Here is a 14,764-nt window from a genome sequence, read left to right as displayed (position 1 = left end):
GATAATAGAATAGGGCCATTCTGGAGGGAGGAAACACAAGGGTCACAATTATGGTCTCTCCGAGGAGAGGGTCATCAACCATAACCCTATAAAGGCAGAGACCTTTGAGAAATGTGGGGGTACCCTAGACCAGCAGGTGAGGCTGTTGCAAGAATAGAGATTTGACCCTGAGTGGCTAACCCACTCCCAGGTGTTTGCCTCATGAGGCAGGGCCGGGCACTTGCTACAGCCAGATAGAAATAATGCTCAATAGGTAATTGAGCACATTACCTCCTATTTCCTATTGAATGCCCTGCCTGAATATCTCACCCAGCCGGTTTGGGGACAACCTTCAAAAACATGATAAATCTCATTGAAACCATAGAGGGACGTAGTGCGGCTTCACAATCGAGGAGAGCAGAACAATCCCTTCATCAAACCCAGACAGAAGGTTTTCCTACTTCCGAGCCTAGCTATCACAACCTGCAGCAACCACCGAAGTCCACAGATATGCAAAAGTATTCTCTGCTCGGCGGCAAGGGGGGATGCAGGGGGACTGGGAAGGAGAGGTATTGTACACTGGTTAACCTCCTATCTTTCCCTTGTACAAGAATGGCAATTGTCAATGGACATAAGATAAGAGCTCTAACAGATTCCGGTAGTAACATCTCCATTGTTGCTTGCCAATTTGTGTTGCCATGTTACAATGGTTAAAAAGTGAGACCATTCTGACCTGCATTCACACAGAAACCCACAGGTACAGGTCCGCCTCATGTTTCACCAATTGCAGTGGATCAATCAAAAAATTAACAGTTGCAGTCCTCCAAAATCCTCCGTATCTGGTGATACTGGGGCAAGAATGGTCTAATAGTAAATGTGGTTTAACACCGCCCACTCCTAAACAACTTTTGGTCCTAGTATGAATGGAGAAAGTTATGTCCCAAGCTGCCTCCACACCAGCCAGCTGAGAGAAGAGCGTGGGCACTCAATGTGATGTGGCAATTCCCAGGATGCCGCTAGATGAAACCTCATCACCAGGCACTGTGGCAATGCGGGATGAAACCATGCCCTCAGTGCAGAACCTCTTTTGCACTTGCACTTTCAGTTTAAGCAGACACTGGCTTCCTTTAAAAGTGAACTTAAATTTGCAAAAAATACAGTAGTTGATGGGCAACGCACCCATCCTATGCTACAGGGCCGTCACGTTGTCTTAAATAATGACCTTCTTTATCAGGTAGCAGAGCACAAGGGGGAGGTCCGGTTGTTGTTGTTAGTCCGGTCTAAAAACCTGGTGCACACCCACCTCCTGGAGACCCATTTTGGCACAGAAAAAAACACTTGAGTGGATTAAGCTCCTATTTTGTTAGCCGGGAATTAATGATGAGGTTTGTCGCTTTTGAATGTCCCGTCCGTAATGTCAATTGCATCATATTCCTAGGAGGGACTGTGCTCCTCTGGCTCCCATCCCTGTTATTGATGTGCCCTTCAAACATTTGGTGTCGACTCAGTGGGATCCCTAGAACCCTTGGCGAATTTCACAAATATATTCTAGTGCTAGTTGATTATGCTACCTGATATCCCAAAGCTGTCTTTCTGCACACAGCTACTTCCAAAGCCATCACTTGGGAATTGGTAGGGGTCTGTGTGCAAGGTGGCATCCCTAAAGAAGTCCTGACGGACCAGGGGACGCCCTTTGCCTTGGACACACTCAGTAAATCATCATCAAACCGATGGTCTAGCGGAGCAGTTTAACCAGACCTTAAGCAAATGCTAACTGAGGTCAGCTCCCATCCCCCATTCTCCCCGAACCCATTCTTTTTGCCTATCGGGAAGGTTTTTCACCGTTTGAATTGTTATATTGGCAACAACCCCGGGACATATTATATATTCTAAAGGAAGGTTGGGAGGAAAGGGCTCTCCTCTCCACAAATATACTAGAGTATATAGCATAGTAACGTGATAAATTAAATAAAATTCAGACATTTCTGGTTCTGGGCCTGATGACATCACTTCTGGTTCCAGGCCTGATGATGTCACTTCCAATTCAAGGCCCAGTGGCATAGATTCCTTCATCTGGTTTTAAGAACCCCATTTTGTTTGTCACACAATAAGGAGTCTCAAACTGTCAGGGCATCCCAGAGTGACAGGAGGAATGGCAGGCTGAGAGCCGGTTCCTCCAATATGATAGGACGTGGTGCTGGGTGCACATGTTTGGGTGCTGGCCGCCCTCTGCAGGGGCAGAGGGAGTCCCTGAGGCCGGTGGAGAGGAAGAGATTGCAGGCGGTGCCGGCGGTTCCACCACCAGGAGGGACATGGAACCCGCGGAGAGGGTGCCGAACAGGCAAGTGCCGGGGTGCCGAATGGAGGGGGGAACGCTGCCAGTGTGTGGCACAGGAAGGGTGCCCAGGCAGCGGTTCTGCCCCTGTGTTTCTCTCTATTGCAGGGACGGACCCCGGACGAGCAGTAGGACCCCCTTCGTTGGGGACCAGCCCACAGATGTCGGACCGCCTGTTGAGGAAACTCTCTGCTGGTGTGCGGGTGCCACCATGGCTGGAGGAGGCTGCAAGGGAATGAGTGACTCCGAACAAAGGGGCTCGGAGGGGGTGCCGAACGAAGGGGCCCCGGAGTGCCGGTAAGAGGGGGGAGCGCAACCTGTGCGAGGCACAGGAGGGCACCAAGGGCTGGTGCTCAGGCCGCGTCTCCGCCCCTATTCCTGTTTGGAGAACAGGACCGGACCCCGGCTGTCCTGGAGTAGGACCCGCTTCGGGGGTGTGCTGCCCTCGCGGGACGTGTCGCTCTTCCCAAATGGTCTTCGCTGGCTGTGAGGCACTGTCAGGGATGCCAGGGGCAACGACCCAGCTGGGACGCCGTGAGAGACCGGATGTGGGTCTGGATCATGTGGGGGCCGCCTTCTTGGTTGCTTTGGGGGCCACGGGTTAAGGGCATGGAAGCCCCACCCTGCAGGGGCCCGTGGTCACCGCCAGGAGGCACCCCAATGCCTTGGGGACCTGTTCCCTCAGCACTTCCGCCACACCAAGAAGTGCTGGGGGAAGATTAGGAAGGACACCCGGAGAGCTGCATGGAGAACAGCCGGCACTTCCGCCAAGCTGGGGCGTGGCCAACGAGGGAATGCCGGGAGCCACCTGGAGCTCATCCGGGAGAGAAAAAAAGGGGCAAGAGAGGAGAGTGGAGGCAGCCCGAGAAGAAGGCATTGCGTGGCCAGGACTGTGTTTGGGGTTTGTGCACTAACTGAACTGGGTCTGAGTGACCATTTAATTGTATATAATTGTGTAAATAAACGTGTGGTGGTATTTAACATGTCCGCCTGTCTGTGTCCGGGTCAAGTTCACAATATATATATATATATATATATATATATATATATATATATATATATATATATATATATATATATATATATATACAGTAATCCCTCTTCCATCTCGGGGGTTGCGTTCCAGAACCCCCCGCGATAGATGAAAATCCGCGAAGTAGAAACCATTTGTTTGTATAGTTATTTGTATATATTTTAAGCCCTTATAAACTCTCCCACACTGTTAACATTATTAGAGCCCTCTAGACATGAAGTAACACCCTTTAGTCAAAAGTTTAAACTGTGCTCCATGACAAGACAGAGATGACAGTTCTTTCTCACAATTAAAAGAATGCAAACATATCTTCTCTTCAGGAACAGAGAATTTCAGAGAGAGAGAGAGAGAGAGCGTTTGCAAAGAAAAGCAGACAATCAAAAAATCAATACGTGTGCTTTTAAGTATTCCAAAGCACCGCAATAAAGCGCCATTTTTTAGAGCAGTGTCATTATCTTCTAAGCAAACAGACTCTGTGCAAACAGCCCCTCTGCTCACATCTCCTCCGTCAGGCGCAGAGAACGTCGGAGAGAGGGGGAGAGAGAGAGAGAGCGAGATTAAAGCAAACAATCAAAAAATCAATAAGTGTGCTTTTGGAAGCACCGCGATAAAGCGGCATTTCTTAGAGGAGCGTCCGTATCCACTAGGCAAACAGCTTCTGTGCAAACAGCACCTCTGCTCACACTCCCTCCGTCAGGCGCAGAGAATGTCAGAGAGGGTGAGATAGAGGCAGAGACAAGCAAACAATCGAGCACCGCGCAGGAAGCATATCTTATAGCATTGAGGAGTTTTAGTTATTATGTAATACGTGCTCTGATTGGGTAGCTTCTATATACAGCTTCAATAGTGTCCCTTGTATGAAATCAACTGGGCAAACAAACTGAGGAAGCATGTAACCTAAATTAAAAGACCCATTGTCCGCAGAAATCCGCGAACCAGCGAAAAATCTGTGATATATATTTAGATATGCTTACATTTAAAATCCAGCGATAGAATGAAGCCGCAAAAGTCGAGCGCAATATAGCGAGGATTACTGTATATATATATATATATATATATATATATATATATATATATATATATATATATATATATATATATATATATATATATAGTGATGAAATAACATTGACAAGATGTTAAAAAAGAGTTGGGAAATTGCCCCGTATAATATTTGGTTGTTGTTGATCAAAATTACTGAAATAAATCAAACATTTGACAGAGTATAGTGCTGACATGATCGTTTATATAAGAAAATGGCCACAGGAAATGAGTTGGCAGGAAGTTAGAGAACACTGGAAGCGATGTCATCTTCAAGGGACGGAAGTGACGTCATCACTGAGGGGACTGGAAGTAACGTCATCTGTGATGGCCAGAAGTGACATCATTGACATGGGACCGGAAGTGATGCCATCTGGGTTGGCCAGAAGTGACTTCATCATCAAGGGACCAGTGAATGACATCATCTTTGGGAGCCAGAAGTGATGTCATCCCGGAAGAAATGTTTGGTGTGGAGCCATTTTCAAATTTCTGAACTGTTATCTGCGAATGGGAATTATTACTATTTTTCTTCCTTAGTTCTGTAAATGTAGAGAGAGAGATATCAGCACCCCAATTCAACCTTTCGTCAGACAATATATTGCTCACCTCCGGGCTTGCTGACTGCCTCCTAAGCGCATGTGTGTGGCAATATATATATACCTGTATATATATATTATATATATATTATATATATATATATATATAATATATATATACATACACTAGGGGGCTCTCCCTCTGCTCGCTTCGCTCTGCCGTTCACGTAAGAGGAAGCGGATGTACAATTTACAGTGTAGGTAACAGCCCGGACACAGACAGGTAGACATGGTTTTAGCACCACACACGTTTATTTACAATATTATATACAATAGTGAACACACACAACCCAGTGCCACAGCGCCCTCAACAATGCCTTACTGTTCAGGCTGCCCCCTTGCCTCTCCTCCCGAGCTCCACAGCGTCGAGTGGAGGGAGGCGGTCCCTTTTATATCCACCCGGATGAGCTCCAGGTGCTTACCGGCAGTGCCGGCTGAGCATCCGACAGCACTCTGGGTGTGGCGGAAGTGCTGAGGTCCAGGGCTACAAAGGCATCGGGCTCCCCCTGGCGGTGACCATGGGCCCCTACAGGGTTGAGCTTCCAAGCTCTGTACCCATGGTCTATAAAACCACCAAGTCAGTCGCCCCCTTTTGGTCTGAAGGAGGTGCAAGCCTTCCTCCGGTCCTCTTGGGCGTCCCGGCTGGGTAACAGCCACTCGCCACAATAGATTGTTATTTTAATGGAAATTGTTACATTTTGTTACATGCATAATAGACCTAACTATTTTACATTACAGTGAGTAATTAACCATAGTAAAAAACAGTAAAACAAAAAATTGAAAGGAAATTATGCTACATGTTGCATTTAGGAACACTTCAGTAAAAACAATATTTGAAATTAACTTTTCATCAATAATGCATTGAATTTGGAGTGATTCTTTCTCTTTAATAAATACAATAATCCCTCCTCGATCGCGGGGGTTGCGTTCCAGAACCCCCCACAATAGGTGAAAATCCGTAGAAGTAGAAACCATATGTTTGTATGGTTATTTTTATATATTTTAAGCCCTTAGAAACTCTCCCACACTGTTTATAAATATTCTCCGCACAGTTATACAGTAAACCCTTGTTTATAGCGGTTAATCCGCTCCAGACAGATAAATGAATTTCCACGAAGTAGGATTCTTTAATCATAAATCTTTATTTATAAATATTTTCGCAGTTAGAGCATAGAAAACCTGTTTATGACTTTCTAAATACGTTTTTTAACATTATTAGAGCCCTCTAGACATGAAATAACACCCTTTAGTCAAAAGTTTATACTGTGCTCCATGACAAGACAGAGATGACAGTTCTTTCTCACAATTAAAATAATGCAAACATATCTTCCTTTTCAAAGGTGTGCCGTCAGGAGCAGAGAATGTCAGAGAGACAGAAAAGTAAACAAGCAAAAATCAATAGGGCTGTTGGGCTTTTAAGTAAATGAAGCACTAGATAAAGCCGCCACAATGAAGGGATCAATGTGAAGGTAGTGTTTTCAGCATTTTTTAGAGGAGCGTCCATATCTTCTAAGCAAACAACCTCTGTGCAGACAGCCCCTCTGCTCACACCCCCTTGTCAGGAGCAGAGAATGTCAGAGACAGAGGCAGAGAAAAGCAAACAATCAAAAATCACTATGGCTGTTAGAGCTTTGAAATGTGCGAAGCACCGTGAAAGAAGCATATCGTATATCATTGAGGAGTTTTATTTAATATGTAATACGTGCTCTGATTGGGTAGCTTCTCAGCCATCTGCCAATAGCGTCCCTTGTATGAAATCAACTGGGCAAACAAACTGAGGAAGTGTGTACCATAGATTAAAAGACCCATTGTCCGCAGAAATCCGCGAACCAGCGAAAAATCCCTGATATATATTTAGACATGCTTACATTTAAAATCCGCGATGGAATGAAGCCGCGAAAGTCAAAGCGCGATATAGCGAGGGATCACTGTAAACCAACTTTTTTGAATGTTTGTCCCTTTGATTTGTTAATTGTCGTAGCAAAAGCTATTCTAACAGGAAACTGTAAAAATTTTAATATGAATGGCATATCAAGATCTCCTTTGGTGTCTAATGTTATCTGTGGAAGATGTACTACATTACCTTTCTTGTCGCCTGTTAAAATTTTACACACAATAACATTACAATGCATTCTTCTTTCAACAGTAATTCGGCGGGTGGAAGACCAGACAGTGCTAATGGTTGTAGACATTCTACAGAATATTGTAAGTTGATGTTTTCCTCTTCCGCACCATCACCACCAACTGTTTCAGCATAGTCTATTGATACACAAGACCGATCTGCCATGTAACTGATCGACAATTTGAGTTTTAATTTGTTTTACTTCATCATTTCTTGGTGTTAGAATTGCATATACTCATTTATTCTGTTAATAACCCTTTGGGATTAAATTCTTCAATAACATTTGGACATACTTATTTTTCTTTTATTGGGAATTTAAAGTGAGGAAAATGTAAAAATTTATAAGAGCTGAGAGTGCAGGAACTGTGTCTGACAAAAGCATTCACACAAAAGAGAGGTGAGAGGACCGTGGGCAAGGGTCATTAACTGTAAATGGTTGAGAGGAGGATTGGAACTTGAAAAAATCTCTTGGCAATTCTCTCTTCTTAAGAGTTTCTTGTATAATCTATACTAATAAAAGGCAAAGCCCTCACTCACTCACTCACTCACTCACTCATCACTAATTCTCCAACTTCCCGTGTAGGTAGAAGGCTAAAATTTGGCAGGCTCATTCCTTACAGCTTACTTACAAAAGTTGGGTAGGTTTCATTTCGAAATTCTACGCGTAATGGTCATAAATGGAATGTACGTTCGTTGATATATACTGTAATAGAATGCAGCTCGATAGCCGTGGGAGGCGGAGTTTCGTATTAAAATATTTTACCAATCACATTTCAGCCGTCATTTGTTGCCAGGCAGAGAGAATAGACTGCAGCTCGATAGCAGTGGGAGGCGGAGTTTCGTATTAAAGCATTTAACCAATCACATTTCAGCCATCATTTGTTGCCAGGCAGAGAGGCTTTCAGAATCTGTTGTGGAGGCACTCTAACACAGAATAAATGTCGATTAACCTGTTGCTTCAACCAATCAGATTTTGAGTTGGTGTCAGTAGGGCCCTTTAGCAGGCGTTACGGCAACATCACTGTATTCAGACCCATTGACTGGATAGAAGCCGATATGAGGAAGTCTACGACGCCATTGAATGCACCACAAACGCTCCGAGTGAAAGATTGTCGTGTGCACTACGGCCAACTCCATGGCAGGATTCTGGACAATATTATTTGCCAGACACAGACCAGATTTCAAGACCATGAAAACCTGATGTTTGTCACGCTCCTCGAGCCCCAAAAGTTTCAGGAATACATGAAAAATTTCACGCATGCAGCCTTCTACACTTTAACACAACAGCCACGGAGTGGTTTTTGATCTGTCTCGGCTAAAAACAGAACTGACTATAATGTATGCTATGGATGATTTTGCAGGAGAATCTCCCACTGATCTCCTTGACTTCCTTAATCAGAAAAATCTGAATGAGAGCATGGGGCGGCTATTCACATTGGTATATTTGGCGGTGAGCATTCCTGTGTACGCTGCTTCTGTCGAGCGGACATTTTCAGCACTAAAGCGAGTTCAAACTTATGCCAGGAATACCATAGGGCGGGTTCGCCTTTCAGCATTACCTTCGATGGCGATAGAAAGTAAGATTTTGATAGAACTGAAGCGCTCGGATAATCCGTACGACAGAGTAATTGAACTGCTTTTGAAGAAATAGAGGACAATGGATTTTGTTTACAAATAATCTGAATTTTTGGTGAGTAAAATGTTGCAATTTTCCTAAATGATATTGCATGTTTATGAGTTATTATTGATGTTTTTATGTGTGTCGCGGCTGTGGCTGCAGTAGAAAGGAACTTGTTCATCCCTGGTTTGTCTATAAAATAAAGGCATTTATTGTGGGTACAGGTGTATATATACATACTGTCAAATAAACGAAACACACGCCGTGGTGCAACACAAGAGGGTTTGCCTCTAGCGCTGTCGTCCAAGGTTCAATTTCCGAGAGGGGGTGCAGTGAGTGTGTATGCTTGATGAGCTCAGAATTAGGGTGAAACATGTGCTGTATATTGTTTGTAAAACTATTTCAGTATATTCAATATATATAAATCAGCGCTTCCCGATTCATTTTACCCTCGCACCCCCTTGGTTTGAGAAGAAGTATGAAAAAATATGAGATTAACGCAGAAAAAAAAAACACCAATTGAAGCTTTATGAATAATGGATACTTTATTCGCCATCAATAATTATTTTGGTACAGCCATACTCAGTGTAATCCTCCTTCCATGTTCTGATTTTTTCGCGACTAGCCATGATTAAATGAACGGTAAAAAAGTAAGAGCTAAGCGAGGGTGACTTATCCAGGCAGGCAGGCGACAGCTCAATAGCTCGAATTTGGATATAAGTAGGTTCTATTTAGTCGACTGAAATATCTTTGGTAGGAATGTCAGTTGAAAGAAATAAAATTACTTATTTTTAAAATTTAAATAGAACTTGAACAGATACGATACTTCATAATACCCACGCAGCACTACAGTAAGTGCACGTAAGAGCAGGAGTAATCCGTTTTAACAAGCAGCATATTGCACTGATACGAAATAGCCTCCCCATTTAATTATTTAGGAATGGATAGATAAATTAAGATTTTATACAAATAATGTTTTTCATTTTTCTTCCTCGATGGATTCTGGAACCCCCAGCAAAAGCTGCTCGCACCCTAAAGGAGATATATATTTATATATATATATATATATATATATATATATATATATATATCTATATATATATATATATACATATACATATAGATATAGATATAGATAGATAGATAATAGATATATAGATAACAGTGACAAAAAATTACATTCATTACATTGACAATCATGTTACGTTATTTTCAAAATGTTTCATTTTCTTTTTCATTACTTCTTTAACACACTACTTCTCCGCTGCAAAGTGCGGGTATTTTGATATTTATATATATATATATATATAGTGGAGGACTGCCGGCTTCTCATGCCGGTCCTCACCCCCAGGCTGCCAGGAGGAGCTCTCCCAACAACAAGATCGTGCCCCAAGGTCCAGCAGGGCCTTATGGACTTTGTAGTATTTATACACAGCCCTGCTGGATACCTTGGGGGCCACCAGGAGTCGCTGTGGGGGGGCTTATGGGCTCTTTTATGCCTTATGACCCGGGAGTACATCACGGTCACGTGATGGGAAGGAACGCGTGCTACCGGGTTGAAGTAAAGGACTGATTGCCCTGACCCGGAAGGAATAAGGAACTGTGGACTGATGGGACAGGAACACCTCCAGGTCAGGGGCTATAAAAGGACTATGGCTCAGTTCAGACACTGAGCTGAGCTGGGAGGTAGAGGAGCAAGTGTCTGGGCGAGGAGGAGAGATTAGTGTGATTTAGTTACTGGTTTATGAATAGTGTAGTATGGGAAGTGTTTGGTGCACTATCTTATAAAAGAATAAAAGAGTCTTGGACTTTTACCTGGTGTTTGGAGTCGTCCCTGAGGGTTCAAGGGAGCACTAGCGCCCCCTACTGCCACAATATATATATATATATATATATATACACACACACATATATATGTGTGTGTGTGTATATATATATGTGTATATATGCATGTATATATGTGTATATATATATATGTATATATGTGTAGATATGTTTATATGTATATATGTCTATGTAATAAATGTTTATATGTGTGTGTGTCTGTATGTATATATATGACAGCAACACTCATATCAAAACAATTACAGTAACAATCATGTTATATTATTTTTAAAATGTTTCCTTTTTTTTCATAACTTCTTTAACACACTACTTCTCTGCTGTGAAGCGCGGGTATTCTGCTAGTACATATATATATATATATATTTGAATGCAAGTCCCTGCCTTATAGATGGCCAGGAATCCTGCCGACAACGCAAGTGTAAAAGGTGCTATATATGCACCCGACCCGACACAGACTAACGACGGAGGTACAAAAGATTTATTTTTTTCTTCAGCTGAGGTCCATGTCTTCCCCGTGTCCCTCAGCCCTAACACAGTCCCAAGCACACCAAAATAAAGCAAAGTAAAGCACACCAATCTTCTTCCTCCACCTCTCCTCCCAGGCAACCTCACCACCCTCCCTACCCCACGCCCCAATACTCAGTCTACCGAGTGGTGGCCGCTAACTCCTTTTATTAGGCACCCGGAGGTGCTCCAGGTGCTTGATGGCTGAGTCCCAATTGCACTTCCAGGTGTGGCAAAAATACTGCCCACAAGGGCCCAGCGGTTCCCGTTGCAACACCCCCTGGCAGCACCTATGGAACCCAACAGGGCTGCACCAAACTCCAACTCCCATGAAGCCCTGCGGGAGTCTGAGGCACCACTACCCTGGAGCATATGCTGAAGGGGCATCCTGGCCGGTTCACCACAATATATATATGCCTCTGATGCTGACACCCGAGATTCGATCCCCGCGAGGGGTGCAGTGGAGTGTGTACGCCTGATGAGCCCAAATAAGGGCGAAACACATGTTGCATACTCTTTGCATTATTTGACAGTAAACCATGTAACATTCTATGATCTGCTTCTTGCAACTGAAAGGGTCTGTGGCGGATGTTTTCCAACTGGCAGACCAACCACATGCGTTACCTGGTAGGTAAACCACCCATACAATCAGATTGGGAATCAAACTACGAATGCTATGAATATATATACTCAGCAAAAAAAGAAATGTCCCTTTTTCAGGACTGTGTATTTCAACAATAATGTTTTAAAAATCCAAATAACTTTACAGATCTTCATTGTAAAGGGTTTAAACAATGTTTTCCATGCATGTTCAATTAACCATAATCAATTAATTAACATGCACCTGTGGAATGGTCGTTAAGACCTTAACAGCTTACAGAAAGTAGGCATTTAAGGTCACAGTTCTAAAAGCAGGACACTAAAGAGACTTGTCTACCGACTGTGAAAAACACCCAAAGAAAGATGCCCAGGATCCCTGCTCATCTGCGTGAATGTGCATTAGGCATGCTGCAGGGAGGCATGAGGACTACTGATGTGGCTAGGGCAATAAATTGCCATGTCCGCACTATGAGACGCCTAAGACAGCGCTACAGGGAGACAGGAAGGACAGCTGATCATCCTTGCAGTGGAAGACCACGTGTAACAACACCTGCACAGGATCGGTACATCCGAATATCACACCTGCGTGACAGGTACAGGATGGCCACAACAACTGCCCGAGTCACACCAGGAACACACAATCCCTCCATCAGTGCTCAGACTGTCTGCAATAGGCTGAGAGAGGCTGGACTGAGGGCTTGTAGGCCTGTTGTAAGGCAGGTCCTTACCTGACATCACCAGCAACAACGCCGCCTATGGGCACAAACCCACCTTCGCTGGACCAGAGAGGAGTGGCAAAAAGTGCTCTTCACTGATGAGTCACGGTTTTGTCTCACCAGGGGTGATGGACGGATTCGTGTTTATCGTTGAAGGAATTGAGCATGTGTGGGACCTGTTGGATCGCAGGGTGAGGGCTAGGGCCATTCCCCCCAGAAATGTCCAAGAACTTGCAGGTGCCTTGGTGAAAGAGTGGGGTAACATCTCACAGCAAGAACTGACAAATCTGGTCCAGTCCATGAGGAGGAGATGCACTGCAGTACTTCAAGCAGCTGGTGGCCACACCAGATACTGACTGGTACTTTTGATTTTGAACCTCCCTTCATTCAGGGACACATTGTGAAACATTTTTAGTTTATGTCTTATGGTGTTGACTCTTTTAGTGTTCATACAAATATTTACACATTACGTTTACTGAAAGTAAAAACAGTTGAAAGTCAGAGGACATTTCTTTTTTTGCTGAGAATATATATATAATGCAAAGTTGAATGATTCACTCACTCACTTATACATCAACAAAACATTATTTCCCTGTTAGAGTAAAGGGCGAAATTTGGCCTCTTCAATCATTGTGTTGCAAGTATCATCCCACATTACATGTCTAGAGCAGAGCTTCAATCATGCTATACCTCAGCACTGATCCTACAAATTGGCATGAGTTTCTAATTGGGAAGTCATGAGAATTATTTTGCAATGTTGAAAGCTACTGCTCCTTGCTCCTCTCAATTTATGTTAATATATAGGGCAACAGCACTGCTTTGCATATACATTTGAATCTGCAGACTTTTTAGGGCTACTACATACATCTGATGAATAACACATAAAGACATGTCGTACTTGAGTAAACAATGTAAACAAATGAAAATTGTAAACATCAAATAGTGATAATATATACAGTACTCATATGTTATATTATTCATACTGATTACCCATTTCAATTAAAAAACACACTTTCCTGTAAAATAATGTTTTGTAATGACCACCAACAAAAGCTGTGTCACTAGGAAAAGCAGGAATAGTGGACAATTGTGTATAGCATGTTAAAGACCAAGCAGCTCCAGTAACCTAATAATATTATTATTACTTGTTAATTGACAAATTCCTTTATCCAAGGTGACTTGGAAAATTTCACATAAAATTTGTTACATTTTTTTTGTTTTTACAATTAGAGTACAGGCAGGTATAGTGACTTGCTCATGGTCATGCAGTGTCAGTAGCAGGATTTGAACCCACAACTTCAGTGTATGAAGTCCTTGGTTCAAAGCCTTAACCATTACAACATACTGCCTACCAACAATATTAGTCCTTGGTTAAAAAAAACAAATAATAAATGAATAACAAATAAAAAACTATAAATATTTTATGCAGAAAAGCATTTACTTATTTACATAGTACTTCTGATACACCTGATTAACCAACAAAAAAATAACTTACATCCATTGTCTTAGGAAATTTCCTGGGTGAAATCAGGTAACCCCTTCATGATAGTATTTATTAGATGTGCGTTTAGCAATCATGACAGTCTTGAGTCTGTGTGTACAAGTTTCAATCAGCTTTGTATATCTGGACACTGCAGTTACTTCCCATTATTCTTTGCAAAACTGCTGAAGCTCTTTCAGGTTGCATGGAAATTGTGAGTATCTGGACTCTGACTCAGCCACTCCTGGACACTGATATTGTTATTTTTAAGCTGTTCCTGTGTTGCTATGGCTTTATTCTTGGGGATGTTGCCTTATTGGAAAAAATAATCTCCTAAATTGCCTTATTCTAGCAGAGTGGATTAGGTTTTCCACCAGGACTTTCTTGTATTTTGAGGCATTCATTTTACCCTGTATCCTCACAAAAAAGCATCCTCACAGAAAAGCATCCCCAAAATTTCCACAGTCTGGTTAATATCTTCTGCGGTGGGCTGGCACCCTGCCCTGGATTGGTTCCTGCCTTGTGCCCTGTGTTGGCTGGGATTGGCTCCAGTGGACCCCCGTGACCCTGTATTCAGATTCAGCGGGTTAGAAAATGGATGGATGGGTTAATATCTTTAATGAATGTGTGTGACATATTTAGTCTTGCTGATCATACTTAAAACCCCTATGAAAAGGCACAAGGCGAGGCAGACAGCACCGTGCCGCATCTTAAAAATGTTAGGAAATTAAGGTGTTTTCTAAATAAACAGGATTCTGAGATATTAATTCATGCATTTATTTCTAGTAGGATTGACTACTGCAATGCGGTGTTCACTGGATGTTCAAGCTGTTCTTTATACAGCCTCTAGTTAATCTAAAATGCTGCTGCAAGAATTATCACAAGAACAAGAAAA

The sequence above is a fragment of the Polypterus senegalus genome, chromosome 9 (genome assembly GCF_016835505.1).
Source record: "Polypterus senegalus isolate Bchr_013 chromosome 9, ASM1683550v1, whole genome shotgun sequence".
NCBI lineage: Eukaryota > Metazoa > Chordata > Cladistia > Polypteriformes > Polypteridae > Polypterus > Polypterus senegalus.
This window is presented reverse-complemented; position numbering follows the sequence as displayed.